The 18,886-nt window shown below is 46.0% G+C and overlaps 1 protein-coding gene across 4 annotated transcripts in view; it reads right to left on the reverse strand.

Moving 5' to 3' along the window:
• The window catches only part of PDPR (pyruvate dehydrogenase phosphatase regulatory subunit), a 33,636-nt gene extending 30,939 nt beyond the window's left edge, over nucleotides 1–2,697 (reverse strand). The window contains exon 1 of one of the 4 annotated variants that reach the window (XM_033128658.1): nucleotides 1,328–2,697. The gene's annotated coding sequence lies outside the window, so the exon portion shown is untranslated. Of the gene's footprint in view, nucleotides 1–1,133; nucleotides 1,292–1,327 lie in introns of those variants that run through there. The other 3 variants (XM_033128660.1, XM_033128659.1, XM_033128661.1) reach the window with 3 other exon arrangements.
• Between the last annotated feature and the right edge of the window lie 16,189 nt (nucleotides 2,698–18,886).

Below are 18,886 nucleotides of genomic sequence, written 5' to 3' on the forward strand. Positions count from 1 at the left end.
AAGATGTTAAATGCCCAAGACGTTAAGGACCAAGAAGAGGATTTTTGACCTTGTGTTCATCATGACATTCAAACAGTCAGTGAAGAGTGAGGAAAAAGAAAAAAAAATTCAAAGTGGAGGCAAACAATGAAGGAAAGGAAAGAACCAGGGTCTATTCTAGTAGCTTCAGCAGCAAAACCAAGCCAGTAGAGAAGAAACTGAAGACGTGAAAGACAAAGACCACACATAACCTGGTTCAAAATAAATTACATTTCTAAAAAATAAGACGATTGTATAATATTTTCTGCTACCTAAGAAGAGTAAGTTCTGCTGAACAAGCTCAATACTCGGCGGGTTATGCTCAGATCTGCTGACACCACCGCCGCCGCCAGGACAGCGCGGACACACTCGCAGTTGTTCCTCTGTATCGTCCAGCCTTGTGTACAAAAGGGCTGCTGGACCCAAGGAAGACAGGGCGAGAAGAGATGGATTAAGAGAACACTTCCCGCACCTGCCGGGGCGTAAGACCCACCTGGGACACCTCTCCTGAAATGCAACATTCCCAGGCTCCCTTTCTGGAGATTCTGATCCTGCTGTATTTTTCAACAAGTGCACCGGGTGATCAGGCAAGTTTTAAAAATTATTATAAATCCCTAGCACTGGAAAAGTGCCCTTGGGCCGGGCTCCCGCCTCGTCCCCCCAAACACACACAAGAGCATCGCCGCATGTCATGCTTACACGCAAGTCCAAAGCGGACTTGAAGATTCCTGAATGAAATCTGAGTGTCATTCACGTCAGACCCAAAGGGACAAACATCAAGAAGAAAGCTCACTGCCCCAGCCTAGATTTTTCCAGGTAACTTCACTCTGCAGCAGTCTTACTAGTTAGAAAAGCACGTTTCAACGCGGGAAAACAACTGCGCCTACAGAGGAGGAGCGGGCTGGACAAGCCTCGTCTGTACTGCGGGGCAGTGCCAGCCGAGGTGGGGAGCTAGAAGCTAGGTCACCCGGCCGCCTGGGCTTCCGAGCTGAGCGGCGGACGCCTGGAGACCCGGCCCGGGGCGCGGCAGCCCGGCACGAGGATTCCCGAGGCCCGGACAACCTCCGCCGGACAGGACACAGCCGCAGAGGCGGAGGGAGACCAAGCGGACCCACCTCGGCCCGGGTCGCCGGAGTCCTGGCGCCAGGACGCGCCCTCCCGAGGGAACCGGGCAGACCCGACGGGAACGACGGACAGCCGGGTCCACCCCTGAGCGAGACCAAAGTGGAAAGAGGGAAAGCTGCGGGTCCCGAGGTGCTAAGGCCCGCGCGGACCGGAGGCCAGAGCGGCCCCGCAGCTGTCGCCTTACCTCATGGGCCCCCACCGGCTGCGCGCTCGGCACTAGCGGGTACAAGCCGGGCAGCCGCCACAACAGTTGCCAGGGTTGCCGGGGGCCGTAAGGGGGGGGCCCACAGGGAATGACAAGGGGCGGGGCGGAGAGGGTACAGAGTTCCAGGGAAGCGGGGACCGCGACCTTCCGCGCTTTACGGCCACCGAGCGAGCGTACGGCGGCCACTGGTCTCCTTCGCGCACGCGCGCGCCGTGACGTTACGCTGCAGCCCCGCCCCTGCTCGTGAGGCTTGTTTGGGTCTCGCTTTGTCCCTCCTTTGCCTCCGCCAAGGTGAAGGCGATTTGGAGGCTTGGCCTCTCAAGGCCTCTTTAAACCCGGGCTAATTTCTGCAAGTACAGACGGGTCTTCCGAGATGGGCGGCATCCCCGCTGAAATGTGGGGAGCGCGGAGGTTCTCTCTACCCGTGAGGCGCGTTTCCGGGGCTGGCCCCCTGTGTGTGCGCAGCCCAAACCTGCTCTAGTCCAGAGCGTTGAAAGGCTTCTTGGACTGACAGTCGCTTTGTTTCTTGGAAACCGTTGGGATCCTCCTGGGCGAGGCTCTGGCAGAGCGGACTGGAATCTGGTCTGCTGTCCCGGCTCGACCTGGGAGGCAGGGTTAGAGGACCTGAGTTCCGACCGGATCTTACTCTGCGCCTTTCTAGCTTTTCTGGACCAGGGGAAGAGGAATCATTCACTCCCTCATCTGAGAAGTCCATCATCCACCGCCCCCTTTCTATCACATCGCCCTGTTTCCTTTCCCGTATAGAACGCACACTGTGTAGAGTATTTGCTTGTTGATGGCCTTCCCCACTGGTTGCAAGCTCCGCCCTCTCACTGCCGAACCTCACTCTAATGCAGGGCTGTATTCGCAGCACTTAGGACACTGGCACATCGTCCAGTCCATCTTTCTTTGAACGGAAAGCAATCTAATGGTACAGCCGCCCCTGCGTGTTGGGCCACACTCTCCAGTTCCCATTCTTTGTATTGAAGCCCATCCCACCCCACAAGCCAATCTTATTTTATTGATGGCCTCTTGTGGCCAGGCTCTGCTAGGTGATGGGATTCAGCAGTGCAAAAGAATGGCCTTCTGCCTTTAGGGAGTGGAAATATAACGCCAGGGACCCCGTCACCATGCCAGGCCACAACCTGCATACTTTATATACCACACAGTCACCAATTAACTCCACAAAGCAGCCAACCATGAGGTCTGGCGGCCTGAGAACAAAAACTCTGCCTCCTGCCACTGTGCTTCATGAAAGTTCAAGCCGTTCTGGGTTTCTGTCCTAGATAAATGCTGTAATATTTTAGCTAAAGGCTTAAAGCCTGGGGTCGCCTACCTGCCAAACAAGAAGGACTAGACAAACCCATCTGTGGTATATTCTTGGGGGAACTTTTCCTGATGCAGTTATTTCCCAGATGTGGCAATTTCAGGAGAAAAACGTCACATTTTGTTTTAAAGATTTTATTGGGGCAGGGGAAGAGGACTTTATTGGGGAACAGTGTGTACTTCCGGGATTTTTTCCAAGTCAAGTAGTTGTCTTTTCAGTCTTAGTTGTGGAGGGCGCAGCTCAGCTCCAGGTCCAGTTGTCCGTTGTTAGTTGCCGGGGGTGCAGCCCACCATCCCTTGCGGGACTGGAGGAGTGGAACCAGCAACCTTGTGGTTGAGAGCCCACTGGCCCACGTGGGAATTGAACCGGCAGCCTTCAGCCTTAGGAGCTCGGAGCTCCAAACACCTGAGCCACTGGGCTGGCTCCCTTCACAACATTTTTTGATGAACCATCTGCCTCATGCCATTACCAGGCATGAATTTGGGAGAAACCTAGTTCTGTGTATGAGATGGTGGATGAAATAAAGTGATATTTAATACATTAATTACATTCTGTTTACACGCAGTACGTTGTGAACAAGCTGTATAGATTTCTGCCTGTGTCCTCAGGTGCCACCATTTAAGGCCTCCAGTTTAAAATGCTAAGTCCCAAAGCTGCTTCAGTGAATGGTATGTTGTATAGATTCTAAATTCTGTGATATTGCTCCAAAGAGTGTTGATATTTTGGTTTCAGCAGGTCATGAATTCTGTTATCACCAAGTTGCAGATCTTCATGCCCGTGATCAGTAGTGACTCCTATTTTAATTCAGTTCTTTAAATCTTAGTTACAAGCTGCTTCTAGTGTGCATAGCCCATGCACATTTCCAGAGTCGCCCAGAGACTTGGGTGAGTTTACATGTGAAATTGGGAGTTCATCTTCTGAGACTGTCTTTTTTCTGAGTCTCCCCCCGCCCACTCTCTAGCAGCCTGCGTTCCTGTGAGGCTCATTACCTGGTCTCCAGAAACATGGTGGGTTTTACTATTGGAGTTTTAGCTGCCAAATGCCTCAGGCTGCTTGCTCCAAGTTTTGACTTCCCTCCCCAAACTGCCTGCTCATGTTCAGTCCCCAGAGCTCTCAGGTTGTTATTTTCTGTATTTTGTCCAAAGTGTATAATTGTCATTTGTGGGATGATCTGTTAGGCGTTTTCTCCTCCATAATAGAAGTTGATGCCGCCCCCGCCCCCACCTCAAATACTTAGGCTTTCATATCATTAACTAGAGTTCAATGTTTAAAGGGTTGTTTTTTTTTGTAAAATTTACTTATAATGAAAAACGTGTGCTATTTCCTTTTTAATACAATTTTTGGGACATAATGATATATATGTATGCTTTATTCTTTAAAGCAATACTTCTTTTAAAATTTGCCTATTTACAATGTGAAATGTCTTGCTTTTCTTTCTCTCAAAGCTTTCCCTTCCCGTGGGGTTAAGCTTTAAGCTCTCTAATGGCAGCCTATGATCAAGGTGTTTACACTAAGCCAAGAGGCTTTATCTGCTGATGGATCAATTAGAACAGTTCTACTTGACGGTGATTTCCTGTGTCACACCTGACAGTAGTCAGTTCTCAGAATCTTCTTTTCCCTTCAAAGTGTTACTGAATCCATTTCACTGCTGCCCCTGTGAACACTTTGGGACACTTTGACAGTTATATTGATGGTGCGTCATTGAGCAAAATCTGTTTTGCCTCCACTTTGAAGATGCCTACCCTCGCCAGCCAACGCCGGCCAACCGGATGCCTCACATTGAGAAGCTCCTACTAAGTCAGAGGTCGAGGGGAATTCTTTCTTCAATTGTTTCCGGTGTCTCTCACCCTGCTGGCTAAGTGATTACACCTGACCTTTTCAGGAAGCCTCAAATACCACTGTAATGTTTTCCCTTCCCTTACTACCGGCTCACTAATGCCCATCCTTGAGCTAGCTCTTCATCCTCCCTGAGTCCCAAGGAAAGTCCGCTTGTCCTGGTTCAGTTTCTGCTTAGAGACTTGTTCTTCAGTTAGGATCACTGATACATGTTTTCTTTCCTATAAGTTGCAACTATAGCTGAGTGAAACAAACTGTAACTGAATAAAAGAAAGGATAATTGAATACTGTCTAGAAAGTAGCTGAATCTTTAGTGAGCAACTAGGAGACAGCTACTCATGGAGGGAAGTTCAAACCAACATTGGAATCCACGTACAAACAGTTTTCCCCCTTTTCCTTTTCTCCACAGCAGAGTGATAGCAGTAGAAAATTCTCCAGTGTTAGCCTCCAGCAGCCCCCTCCACAGCACTCTGCTGCTCAGAAGGAGCGATCCATGCACTCCAACCTAGAGAATGCCCCACTGTGTCAGGCTTCTTCTGGAAGCAGTTGGCTTCAGTCACAGACAGAATATGCAGTAGAAATTAATGAGGGGCGTTGAGGAATGGAGATTTGAGGACTTGCTTTGAAGCTGTTTCACTATTTTGGGGGAAGATGTTGATGGAGATTATGGCGTTCTAAGGCCCTCCCACCCCAGGGGTGTCACCACTCGGGCTCTGGGAATTGGACTGTTGCCCATGTGAGACTATGAGTTAATGGGCCTGGGAGAGGGGGTCCGCAGGCAGTTGTCTGCACCTCTGAAGGGACCTATTCAATGCTAAACACAGCTGTCAAAGAGGTGGGAAACCTGTGGAGCCAATGTGGGAGGGCTAGGAAGCTGGGACACCTTGCTGGAAGATTTCCAGAGACCCCCCCATCTTCAGAAGTCTAAGGAGCACGGGGCATGGGCCAGCTGCTCACTGGGAAGCCAGTTTCAGGAAGCTACTCCCATCCATTATGCTGCCTGACCACCAAAGTGCTGCTTACCCAGAGACCAGACAGTGAGTTCTGGAAAAGGCCAGTGTTACATTCAGACAGACCTGGGTTCTCATCCTAGCTCCAGCTCTGGCCGGCTGCTTGATCCCAGGCAAGTTATTCCACTCTTTGCGACTTGGTTTCTTTGTCTATAAAATGGGGTAAAAATAGTTATCGGGTATACAATATAGTATATTGTATTTACATTTTTCCTGATATTCATAATTTTTGAATTTATAAAAATTCATTAAAATTGGACTTAATTTTAAAAACAATATAGATAATACAAAAATTTAAAAAGCTCCAAAAAAATATGCATTGAAAAGTCATCCCCCATTCTGTTCTCCTTCCTGAGTAACCTAACCTGTTGCCTTTTGCCTATGGGGTAAAAGCTACTATTAGTGTGAAGAGCTACTATTTTTCAGGGGTTTACTTTGAGTCAGGATGGTTTCTTATAACATCACTACATTCACCCCTGTTTGGTAGACAGTGTCACCCCTGTTCTGCCGGCAGGAAGCAGGCTCAGAAAGGTAGAACATTTTGCCTGGCAATACACAACCTGTAAAGGAGAGAAGCCAGAATTAAAAAACCCAAGTGATTACATGTTTGTGAATCTCCTAGAACAATTGATGTTAACCCCTCCCACCCATAGACCTGATGCCTTTCCATCAGGAGCTGGGCAAACCAGCTCCCCAGGAGAGAGCGAGGGAGGGTGTTTTTATACAACACTGTAGTAAAACTAACAGTGGCAGGTGCCAGACTAACTCTGCTAAGTTCTTTACATGGACCCTCATATAAGCCTAATAACCATCCTCTGAGGTAGGTGCTAGTGTTCCCATTTTATAGAAAATAAAATTGAAGCTCAGAGAGTTTAAAGAATTTGATCAACTTCTTAGAATATAAGTAGCAGAGACAAGATTCAGATCCAGGCAGTCCAGCAGGACAGCCTAAGCTCTTTGATACTCGCCTCTGTGCCCTGGGGAAGTGGCTAAGAGAATGTGAAGGGTTGGAAGCTGGGCAAGCAAGAGGGAGCTGATGTAACAGACCCGGAGAATGTGCTGGGACTGGGGAGGGAGGTGTCCATGTGGAGGGGGCAGGTGGTTAAGACCCGAAAGGATAAGACATGAGAGCCACGAGCAAGGTTCTGGGGCTACGACTCCAGAAATGAAAGAGATGACGTGTATCTCCTGAGCATTTGAGGACAAATAGAAACCACACGGATCAACAGAACTAGGTCAGTAGAAATGACATCACAGCTACCAGACTCGCGGTTCCAGTTACCCACTGCTGCACAAAACCAACCCAGACGTAGTGGTTTAAAAACACCAATCGTCCATTTTGCCTACGAATCTGCAGTTTGGGCAGGGCCTGGTGGGCTCAGCTTGTTTCTGTTCAATGTGGCATCAGCAGGGGAGGCTGGGAGGTTGGGGATTGGAATCCTCTGAAAGTCTGCTCACTCACATGTCTGGCGGTTGAAGCTGGTCGTCAGCCGAACACCAGATGCTGGAGCTTTCCGCAGCTGCTTGGCTTCCTGCTAGGACAGCGACTGGGTGGCATCGTTAATCATTAGGGATGCAAATTAAAACCACAATGAGATACCGCTACACACCTAGTAGAATGTCTAAAATAAAAAAGACTGACCACACCCAGTGTTGTCGAGGATACTCATACAACCACTTTGGACAATGGCTTGGCAGTTTCTGAGGAAGTTAAACACGCATTTACCATACGACTCAGCCGTGCAACTCCCAGGTACTTACCCAAGAGAAATGAAAGGACATGTCCGTTACAAAGACTTACACATGTATATTCATAGCAGCTTTATTTGAACTAGCCCCAAACGAAAAACAACCCAAATGTCCATCAACAGGTAAATGGTTTAGTCAATTATGGTAAAGCTATACAATGAAATACAATTCAGCAACAAAAGTGAATTAACTGTTGATACTACATGCAACAACATGAATGGCTCTCAAAATTGTTATGCTGCGTGAAGGAAGCCAGACAAAAGTGTATGTGCAGCATTATTCAATTTATGTATGTCTAGACAGTGCAAACTAACTTATAGTGGCAGAAAGCATACCAGTGGTTGTCTAGAGATGCAAAGACTGGGGCTGAGGGAAGAATGACCAAGGAGCATGGGGACACTTTTGGGGTTGATGGATATGTTCAATCTCTTGAGAGCGGTGACGGTTTCACAGGTGTATACATGTCAAAATTTACCAAATTGTACCCTTTCAATATGTGCAGGTTACTGTGCATTAATTATATTTCAATTTTAAAAATCACAATTACTAGGGTGGAAAAGAAAGAAGGGCATGTAGGATGGGATGTGTTGTGGCAGCCATCTTGGAAAATACAACCTATCTCATTCACCAAGTGTTTCCAACATGCCAGGCACTGTGTGTGCAGCTGCTTTTACAGTACTGTCACTGAGTCACCCAACAACCCCACCTGAGGGGGTGATGAGGTGGTCAATTATTTATTATTATTACTATTATTATTATATTATTATTATTATTTTGATTGTTATCATTGAGCCATGAGGTTTTGGTCCTTGGGAGGGAAGAGTGTCTCGGCTCTGGTGACCAGGACCTCGGGGCTTTTCCACCTGAGCTGTAAGAGAAACTGCTACCCACTTCTTAGAATCCATAAGGAAACAGTGGCGCCCTTTAGGGAGCAACATGGAGAGGCAGTGAGGTGGAGACCGCCTCTTTGGCAGGACGTCTCCTCTTCTGTTGCTCTATTAGTCCCTTTGGACAGGTAGACACCTGCCATCATCCTTTGTTAATTGAATCCTTTCCTCTGGGAATCACCATGTTGCAACTTGAAGTCCTCAAAGAGTAGCTGACATTGCCCTCCTTTTACCCCTCCCTCTTAGCTTCTAGAGGGGCACAAGGGACCCAGGCCTGGGCAGTTTCCTGCTCACAACGAGTGAGCCAGTGATTGGTTTGGGCAAACACATTATCCAGGTTAGGTCGACCAGCATCAGCCTTGGACCTGTGCTCTAGGGAACAGGAAGGACACTCCTTTTCCCCTGGGGTGGCTAACCTGGCAGACTCGAGTCTTGGGTACCTGGTGGACATCTATCCACCACGTGTAGACAGCATGCTTGAGGATCAAATTGAAACAGGGAGGCAGAGTAGAAAGAAGGAAAGAGATGTGTTTCTGACATCACAGTTGAAGTCCAAGGACCCAGCCATGCCTGAAGCTGGGACCTCCCCAGGATTTCTGTTTTATAGGCTAATAAACCACCTCCTTTGCTTAAATCAATTGCAGTTGGGTTTCTGTTCCTTGCAAATGAAGTCATGCTCTGCTCTTCACCCCAGCACCAAGATGTCCCATTCCCTCCCCTCCAGAGCTCAGACTAGGGGCTCTCTGAGAGACCCAGATATTGGGTTGGCCCACAATTGTACTACACCTGTGTCTGCCCCACCCCATGCCTAGGGAGGAAGCACATACCAAGCCCCCGCTTCTGGGGCCACAAGGAGGGCTTAGTTTGAGAAGTGCCGCACCCTCTGTCCCAGGGTTGATATGGAGATGGTAACCCAAGCAAGGCTTCAGAGAGGAGCCATGATGTCTGGACCTGGCTGGGTTCTGCGGCTCTGGCTGCTGCTCTCCCTCAGGTGAGGTCCTCCCTTCTCCTTCCCCCAGGTCCTGAGCCTCTTCTCTCCCCTTTTTAATAGGGGTGGGGGCTGCCCAACAGATATATGTGGTTAGGAGCCCATGAAGGAGGGGCTGGGGAGAGGAGGCCGGGGCCCAAGCACCTGACGCACAGTCCTGTGGACCCCTCACCCCCACCCTGTGAAGAACACAGGCCTGGAGGGCACCAAGGAGGGGAGAGGTCGCTGGGGAAAGCAGCATCCGCCAGGCGCTTGGGCTAGACCTGGAATGATGGGGGAGTGAGGTAGGGGTGGGGAGTGGGGGGGTTGGGAAGGGAGCTGAGGGATGGGTGGAAGGGCACTAGGCAGAGGTAGTACTTTGGCAGGCGGGGTCACCCGTACAATGTTGTCCAACTAAGCTTAACCTAAGTAGTAGAAATAGGCGACACTGATTAAGCAGTTGCTGTATGCTAGACTTGATCTCATTGAATCCTTACGACAATTCTGTGAGGTAAGTTCTATGACCTCCACTTGACAGGTGAAACTGGGGCTTCCATGATGTGTCCAGTCACACAGCTAGGGCCAGCAGGCCCGCCCTGCAAGGAGGAGGATGGGCGAGGAAAGTGCAAGACTGGGAGACGGACAAACTGTTCTGCAGGCGGGTGAAGCCCCTCCGATGGGGAATGGGGTGGGGTCTTGCTCCTCGCTCCAAGTATGGAAATGAGACCAGAGAGACACTGAGGAGTCCGCAGCAAAGAGCTGCTAGGTGCACTTGTACTGGAGACAGGAGAGGGGTGAGGGAGACAGATGCCCAGGACGAAGACCGAAGGGGCTAGAGAAGGTGATGGGACAAGAGGGAGGGGGAGAAGCCCAAGGTGGTGAGGACAGACGTGGCTTTGAGACGGACGTGGTCAGGGGTTAAGTGCTGCAGAGAGGTCAGGAGATAAAGATGAGGAGACACCATTAGCACTGGGGCTTAGTGTTCACGTGTGGGGTGGGAGAGAGGGGCTTTCTCCCTTTTCCCCTTACATTTCTCAAAACGTAAAACTTTTTGTCTGATTGTAATATTAAAACATGAAAAAATACAATTAAACAGGAGTAGGAATATTTAAAGGTATAAGATCTCCCATAATCTTAAACCCACACACTGCTGCTATTAATGGTTTCAAGTATTTCCTTCTGATTTTGGAATATGAACAAAAACAGATAAATCCATATGTATGAGAATTCCAATTGCTCCACGTCTTTGACAAATATTACCTGTCTTTTTCATTTTAGCCATTCAGGTGCGTGGACAGCTGTTCTCATTGTATTCTTAATTTCAGTGTCCCTGATGACTAGTGAGATTGAACACCTTTCATATATTCATTGACCTTTTTTGGATGTCCTGTTTAGTCAAGGGTCTGTTCAAGCCTTTTGCCCATTTTCTATTGGTTTGACTTTTTCTTTTCATAGGAGGTCTTCACATAGACTAAATATAACTCCTCTGTTCGTTGTATGTGTTGTGAATTATCTTCCATTCATTCCATGGCTCTTTTCACTGTTGTTAACGGTGTCTTTTGATAAACAGAAGCTCTGATTTTAATGTTCAATTTATAGTTTTTCTATTATAACTGTGTTTTTTTTTTTTAAATTTTGGTGTTGTATTTAAAATCATTGCCTATTAAGATTTCTAAGATCCTTTCCTATGATTCTAAGATTTATGCTCATAAAGATATTCTCCTAGGTTTTCTTCTAAAAGTTTTATTGTTTTACCTCCTAAATTTCGATATATAATCCAGCTGAAAATGATTTTTGGTTGCAGTCTGCTCAGAGTTGACGTTAAAATTCATTTCCGGTAGATATCAAGTTGACCCAGCACCATTTATTGAAAGACCTGTCCGTTCCCCAGAGCCTTGAGTATCCTCGTGTCATAAAACTTGACACAACTTCTGGATTCTGACTTTTGTTCCACGGTCCATTGTCTCCTTGCACCAGCACCACACTGTTTACGTTATATCAGTCTTTTAATGTCTTGGTTTCTGACAGTATAAATCCTCCAGGTTTGCTGTTCTTCAAGATTGCCCTGAGCATTCTCAGTCCTTTACGTTTCCATAAGCTTTTTAGAATCAGCTTATTATTTTCCACAAAAAAAGACCTGCTGGGGTGTGAGTGGGAGCGATTTGATACGGTGTATCAGTGTGGAGAGAACTGAGAGCTTTATAATACTGAGGTTCCAAGGCATGCATATAGTATAACCCTCTATTTATTTACATTTTCTTTCATTTATTTCATGAGGTTTTATTATGTTGTGAAGATTTCAGTATGGAGGATTTGCATTCATTTTGTGAGATTGATTTCTAGATATTTAACATTTTTTGCTACTATCATAAATGGTATTGCTTTGTTTTCATTGTATATTTGTAGCCATTATGTAGAAATACAATTTATTTACAATAGTCACCTTATATCCAGTGACCTTGCTAAGCTCATTTATTAATCCTAATAGTTGATACATTTTAAAATTTACTATGCATACCATAAGGTTGTCTACAAATAATGAAAGTTTTATTTCTTCCTTTTTCGTATTATGTGTTTTTAAAAACAACTTTTTGAAGTATAAATGTCATAAAATTCAAGAATTTTAAATGTACAATCTGTTTTTAGTAAATTTACCAATTGGGCAACTATAACCATAATCTAGTTTTAGAGCATTTTAGCACCTGAATAAGATCCCTCATGTCTGTCTGTCGTCACTGCTTCAGCAGCATCCCACACATTTTTTGACATGCTGTGTTCTTATTTTCATTCAGGTCAAAATACTAATACACTTCCTGATTTATTCTTTGACCCATGATATTTAGAAGTATGTTATTTACTTTCCAAATATCTTATTTACCTTCCACATATTTGTGTGACTTGAATTCTTTTCAATGTATTGAGACTTTTTTTTAAGGCTTGGAGTATTGTCTAAGTTGATAAATGTTCCAAGGGTACTTGAAAAGCAAAGTGTATTTGGCAGTTGTTGGGTGTTGTCTGAAGACCATTTAGTACAGATTGGTTGATAGTATCATTAACGTCATCTTCATCCTCAGTGATTTTCTGTCCACTTGTTCTATCAAATAGTGAAAGATGGATGTTGAAATCTCTGGCTGTTACTGTGGATTAGTCTTTTGTTTCCACATGGTTCTATTATTTTGCTTCTTTTATTTTAAAATTCTGTTATTATATGTGCATAAATGTTTAGGATTATTACATTTTCTCGATGAACTCTTTAATATTATGAAATAAACCTTTTTACGGTCAGTAATGTTCTTTGCCCTGAAAACTGCTTTCTCTGATTTTGATACTGACACTTCAATTTTTTAAAAAATTCATAGTAGCATGGTATATAGATTTTCATCCTTTTTCTCTTAAACTATTTTTGTTTGTAAGTGGGTTTCTTATGGGTGAAATACAGTTGGGTCCTTTTTTTTTTTTAATTCAATCAGACTTTTGAGGCTTTTAGACGACTTACCCTTAATGTGATTATTGATATGGTTGGGTTTATGTCTTCCTTGTAGATTGACACTTTTTTTGGTTAATTTTCTTTAATTTCTTTTCTTTCTTTCCTTTCTTCCTTTCTTTTTCTTTCTTTTTTTTTTTTTTTAAATTTTATTGGGTAACAGTGTGATTTTTCCAGGACCCATCAGCTCCAAGTCAAGTCATCATCCTTCAATCTAGTTGTGGAGGGAGCAGCTCAGCTCCAAGTCCAGTTGCCGTTTTCAATCTTTAGTTGCAGGGGGCACAGCCCACCATCCCATGCGGGAATTGAACCAGCAACCTTGTTATTAAGAGCACATGCTCCAACCAACTGAACCATCCGGCTGCCCACCGGCAGCTCAGCTCAAGTCGTTGTCTTCAAACTAGTTGTGGAGGGTGCAGCTCACTGACCCACGTGGGAATCGAACCGGCAACCTTGTTAAGAACATGTGCTCTAACCAACTGAGCTAAACGGCCAGCCAACATTGACACTTTTATATCATTAGGTGTACACTTTTATCTCTAATGTTTCTTGTCTTAAAGTCTACTTGGTCTGATATTAGTTATCTACACCAGTTATACTAATGTTTTTACTTTCAATCTTTTGATGTCCTAATATTTAAGGTGTATCTTTTGTTAGCAGCATATAGTTTTTTAATCCATTCTGGCTTTCTTAGTCTTTTAATTGCAGAATCTAGTCCACTGATATTTAGTGTAATTACTAATATATTTAGGTTTGTATCTACTATAGTATTTATGTTTCTCTTACTTCTTGTTTTTGGGTTATTTTAAACAATGTTATTCCCTCCTCTAATAACTTGCTATTTATACATTTTAAATTATCCTTTTAGTGGTTACTCCTACAGATTAAAATATGCATTCCTGATTTAGTAGTCTAATACAGTGTTACTTCGATCACTTCTCCAATAAGTCTAGAACTTTAGAGCACTTGAACTTCACTTGTCTCCTCCCCACTTTTGAGTTGTTTTTATAGACATTTTACCCTGTTTTCCCGAAAATAAGACCTAGCTGGACAGTCAGCTCTAATGCATATTTTGAAGCAAAACTTAATATAAGACCTGGTATTATATTATATCATATTATATTATGTTAGACCCGGTCTTATATTATAGTAAAATAAGACTGGGTCTTATATTAATTTTTGCTCCAAAAGACGCATTAGAGCTGATTGTCCGGCTAGGTCTTATTTTTGGGGAAACAGGGTAAGTCCATAAATATTTTAAAAACATTTCTATTGCTTTGTACAGACAATATTTATTTATATTTAATCACATATTTACCCTTTCTAATACTCTTCATTCCTTCATGCATTTCCATATTTCCACCTAGGATCATTTATTTCTCTTTTGTCTGAAGATTTTAAGATTCCTTTTGTGCAAGTCTGATGGTGAAAAATTCTCTCAGCTTTTCTTTATCTGAGAACATCTTTATTTTAAAGGCTATTTTCATTAGGTAAAAAATTTCTACGTTGGCAGTTTTTTTCACACTAGAACTTTAAATATGTCTTTTCACTGTCTTCTGGCTTCCATCATTTCTGATGACAAGCCAACAATCAGTCTTAGTACAACACAGTTCAATGATCAAAATCAGGAAATTGACAATAAAATATTATTTAACTTACAAGTCTTATTCAAATTTCACCAATTCTCCCATCAATATTCTTTAGAGCAAAATAAAAAAATAATCTGGTCCAGGATCACACACTGCATTTCGTTTTCATGTCTCTTTAGTCTCCTTTAATCTGGAACAGTTCCATACTCTTTTTATCTTTCACGAGAGCGAGCTGGCCAGTTATTAATATTTTGTAGGATGTCCCTCAGTTTGGGTTTGTCTGATGATTCCTCATGACTAGATTCAGGCTATGCGTTTTTGACAGGAATACCACAAAAAGGCGGTTGTGTCCTCAATGCATTACACCAGGAGGCACGTGAAGTCTATTTGTCCCATTCCATGTGGTTAAGGTGTGTCTGCCATGTTTCTCCTTGGTAAATTACATTTTTTCTCTCTCTGTGTAGTTAACAAGTAATTTGCAGGGAGGTACTCTGAGAATATGTAAGTACCTTGTTCTCAAAAGACACACACACACACACACACACACCAAAATCCCAAAATGTTCAGACTAGTTTTATCACCTATAGATGTTCCTTTCCTGAGGAATTATTACTATGGTTGTTGTCAAATGATATTTGAATTCCATAATTCCTTTTACAATTATTAGTTGGAAGTCCATCAAAGGCCCTTTTGACAGAATTCCATCTACTTCTCATTTGTCTCTGTTCTTAAGGCCTTGCCCTTTAGGGCTTTCCACTGACGTCCTGGTAGTTCACTGGGGTCTCTTGTTTTGAGAGATCTTGAACTCTCATCTTTATCTTCTCAGCACTGTGATTCTGCAGAACTTCTGCCCTGCTTTACAGAGGTTCAGGCTTAGCTTTTTATATTCCCATCTTGTAAAATTTCAGACTTCAGTAAATGGTGTGAAACCCTAACATATTTTTGAGGTCCCTCAAACCTTCAATTTTGTCACTGTAGGCTGTGAGACTATTTTAAAAAAAACCAAAAAAACAAAAAAACCCTGCTAATTTCTCTTGTCCCACCTGAAGTCTTCTGCCTGGGGAAAACCTGGATCCTCAGCCTCTTGCCAGAGTTGGCAAATGAAAATGGCTGCAGACTGTCAGTTTGGCTCTTCTTGGTTCTCCCTTCTTCACAATCTTAACTCCCCTCGTTACTGGTGCTTCTACAACTCTCTTAAACCACAAAAATCATCTGTTTCACTGGTTTTACTGGTTGTTCTCACTGGGAACATTAAGCAGCTACAACCTATTCTATCCTACCCAGAAGTGGAAGTTCTACATTTTTCTTTTTGAGGACTGCATAATATTGCATCATATGGGTGTCTCATTTTAAAATTTAACCTCTGCTCTAATTATAGCTTAGTTTCTCATTACTATAAAGACTGTTATAATAATCATCCTTGTAGGTATACCAATATACATGAATTAAGTTATTTTTATAGGATAAATTTATGGAAATAGATCAGAGGGTATGATGAACAATTTTCATAGGTATTGCCAAATAGCACTCTAGAAAGACCTCACACTAGTCTGAGCTGAGAGTAAATGCCTAATCAATGGCCACAAAGTTATTTTGACTCTATCCTCTCTGCCTTCTCAGAGGTCTTCCAGCCCTCTCTGTTCCAGCCTCAGCCTTCTCTGGTGAGTGGACCAGGCCACCCACACATCTGGTGTGTGGTACGGGGCAACCCTGCCAGGGCCCTTGTCTTGTCTCGGTACCAGCAGCTGATGGGGGATGGCCCCACCTTCCTGTTGAGTCAGCAAGAAGGGGCTCCCCCAACCTATGGTTTGGGTGTGAACACCTGCTTCCTGGCAGAGATAGACCCAGCCCAGAATGCCACACGCCTTACCGTGGGCAATGCCAGCCCTGATGAGGGCACTTCCTACGGCGCCATGTGGTTTTCAGGCCAGTGTAACTTTGAGGAAGATACCTGTCTGCTCTATCAGGGTGAGTCTGAGGGTGTAGGGTGCCAGGGACCTTGATGTGTAGGACTGCAATGAGGCGAGTGACTGTGGGCTTGGGAAGAAAGGTGTAGATGGTGAAGCCCCTTTGGAAAAGCTTCGGTTGATGGGGGAAGGAGAGAAGGCAGGCTCAAAAGAGTGGACGCTCAAGCTTCTTAATGCGGGAACTGACCAGGAGTATTTGACGATGGACACAGACAGACACCTTAAACCCAGATTTTTATGCCCTGGAAGGAAAGCCTGATCAAGAACATGAAATCGATTCCCTTCCTTTGCTCCGTAGGAAGGTGCATGTGGTAAGCTCAGAGCTCATGTTCTGCAGAATAAGCTAAAAGGCTAGCTGTGGGGCAAAGTAGATTCTGGGAAAGGCAAGGGAAGGCAGCCAAGGGAGGGAAGAAGAGAGTCTCCAGAGGCCCTGGGAAGGAAGGGGATGCAGCAGGACTATGGGTGGGTCTGAAAGAGGCTGCTGGTGGTGGATGACATCCTGCTTCCCTTCACTGCCCACCGCTGAGATGCCATGTCCAGATCTCTGGCCACCCCAGCTGAGCCTGCTCATCCCAGCCTCTGGCCCTCCCTTCCGTGAATTGTGCGGCCCCAGGACACGACCCTGACCCTCTGAGGGGCTCCTGGGTCATAAGAGACCAACACCAGGAAGAGGCGTTCACTGGGGGAGCTGGGGATCCCACGGCCAGCTGGCTGCAGCTGCCTCGGGACATGGCAGGGATGTCTGTGACCTGCCAAGGCCTGCACCAAAGTGGGGCCTCGGGTGTTGGCTGCCCCTGCCCCGGGACAAGGTGAGCACAGAGGACCCAGGGGCTATGCTGCAGTCTTCCTGATGCAACCATCCGGCACTTAAGACGTTCAGATAACCTCCCTGGCTACCCAGAAGGTCAAGATAGGCACTGCTGTGTGTGGCCAAGCACTCTGGCTCTGCCCCTGCCTCCAGGTGAGGCCTGAAGAACATGGTGGGACCAGCTACTGGGGAGGTCCTAACACCCAACTTGGTCACTCTTGGCTTCTGTGCTCTCTTGTGCTGAATGCCTGTTTACTTCCTTTGGGAGATACAGCAGAGGGAAGTTACTGGAAGGGCATCTGCTCTCCGTAGGGTACAGAAGGCATGGACTCGGAGAATCGGACCGAGACGCATTACACGGGAGACAGTCCCCTTGGTACAGACCCCCAGACATTGACCTAGGACCTAGGACCCCCTAGGTGGCGAAGACATGACTTTTCCCTGTCAAACTGACCCATTCAACAAATAGTTATGGAGGACTAAGTATTTGCCAGGGCAGAGATGGCTGGAACGTAGTCCAAACACGAGGGAGTCTAGAAGGCTAGGTCAGACACTGAACCAAGATTTAGAGCGAAAGGACCACTGTGCTAAGGCTCGAAGGACAGGAACACACACTACGTGCCACTCCGAGAGGAGAGGAGCCCTCCCACTGGAGCGTCTGGGAAGTGAGCAGACCCAGTCAGGAGCACCTGGGGCTAGTCCTGGCTGTGCCCCCAACCCTCTGTGCTCCGCGGATGAGTCTTGGTCTTGGTCTCAGACCCACCCACCTACTTACCACACCCGTCCAATCCATCTTTGCCCTTATAAAACTTAAGTCTAACTTTTCCATCTGTGAATGGGGAATAACTCAACCTCTAGAAGGATAAAGTAGGCGAGAAAAAGCTCTTAGGAAGGAGGCAGAGTGGTGAGGATAAGCCCATGAAAATGCAGTGTCAGAGAGCTGGGTGGGCCCACCTTTCACCCTATGCCTGTCTCTCGTAGAGCTGGGACAGACCCTCGCTGTGTCACCTACTGCTACATGGGGCTGCTGTGTGCGCCTCTGCTCTGTGGCCTGGCCCTGGCTGCTCTCTGAGGGAATCACTGCCCACCCTACTGAGCCCCTTACGCTAGAGGTTCAGGGAGCAGCCCCCCGTTCCAGGATGCAGGCAGGTGGAAGATGCCAGGGCCCTGTAGTGCAAGGGGAGGAGCCCCAGCAGCTTTCACATCCTCCGAGGAACTGCCCCTGCCCTGGCCTCTCCTTCCTGCCTCTAGCCTCCTTCCTCCGAGGCTGTACCTTTTGTTCTCTCCCAGACTTTTGAGTTTCTCCACAAATACAGGGAATTTGAGAAGATACTGCTGTGCTGTGGGTTGTTTGGGGCAAGGAGGTGAGAAGCCAGGACCAAGGCCAACAGCTCCCACGGGAGGCTTGCCCAGTCTGCAGACTGGGGGTCAGGTGAGCCGTCCCCACCCGGAGCCTGGGCTGGGGTTTTAGTTTGGTCACACAATTGCCAAAGTCAGTCTGGCTGGTCAGAGGGGAAAGTGTACGACCTTTTGCTGCTAGTTAGCTGTCTGTGAAAGCGAGGTCCCTCCCCCTCTGCACCTCACTCTTCCAAGTGGGAGAGTTGGATGGTCTAAGGTTCTCCCCCTTTTGGCTAAACCCCTTTTATTCTTAGTCCCTTTTGAGAACTAATGACAAATGCCTGAGGATTGAAGTTGGTCAAGGATCTTTTACCAGAAAAATCACAAACACAAATTTGGGATGTGGCGATTCATTCTGAGATTGCTGATGCTTCTGCAGGGTGGCATGTTCCCCATTGCTGCTGAGCCCCCCTTGAGGGGCTGAGTGCAGCTGGGCTGGGAGTCACTTCTCCCTTGTGGGGTCCCGGGAAGGGAAACCTGAACCTTGAACCTCACTTCCCACACTTACACCAAAGA

The sequence above is a fragment of the Rhinolophus ferrumequinum genome, chromosome 15 (genome assembly GCF_004115265.2).
Source record: "Rhinolophus ferrumequinum isolate MPI-CBG mRhiFer1 chromosome 15, mRhiFer1_v1.p, whole genome shotgun sequence".
In the NCBI taxonomy this organism is placed as follows: Eukaryota; Metazoa; Chordata; class Mammalia; order Chiroptera; family Rhinolophidae; genus Rhinolophus; species Rhinolophus ferrumequinum.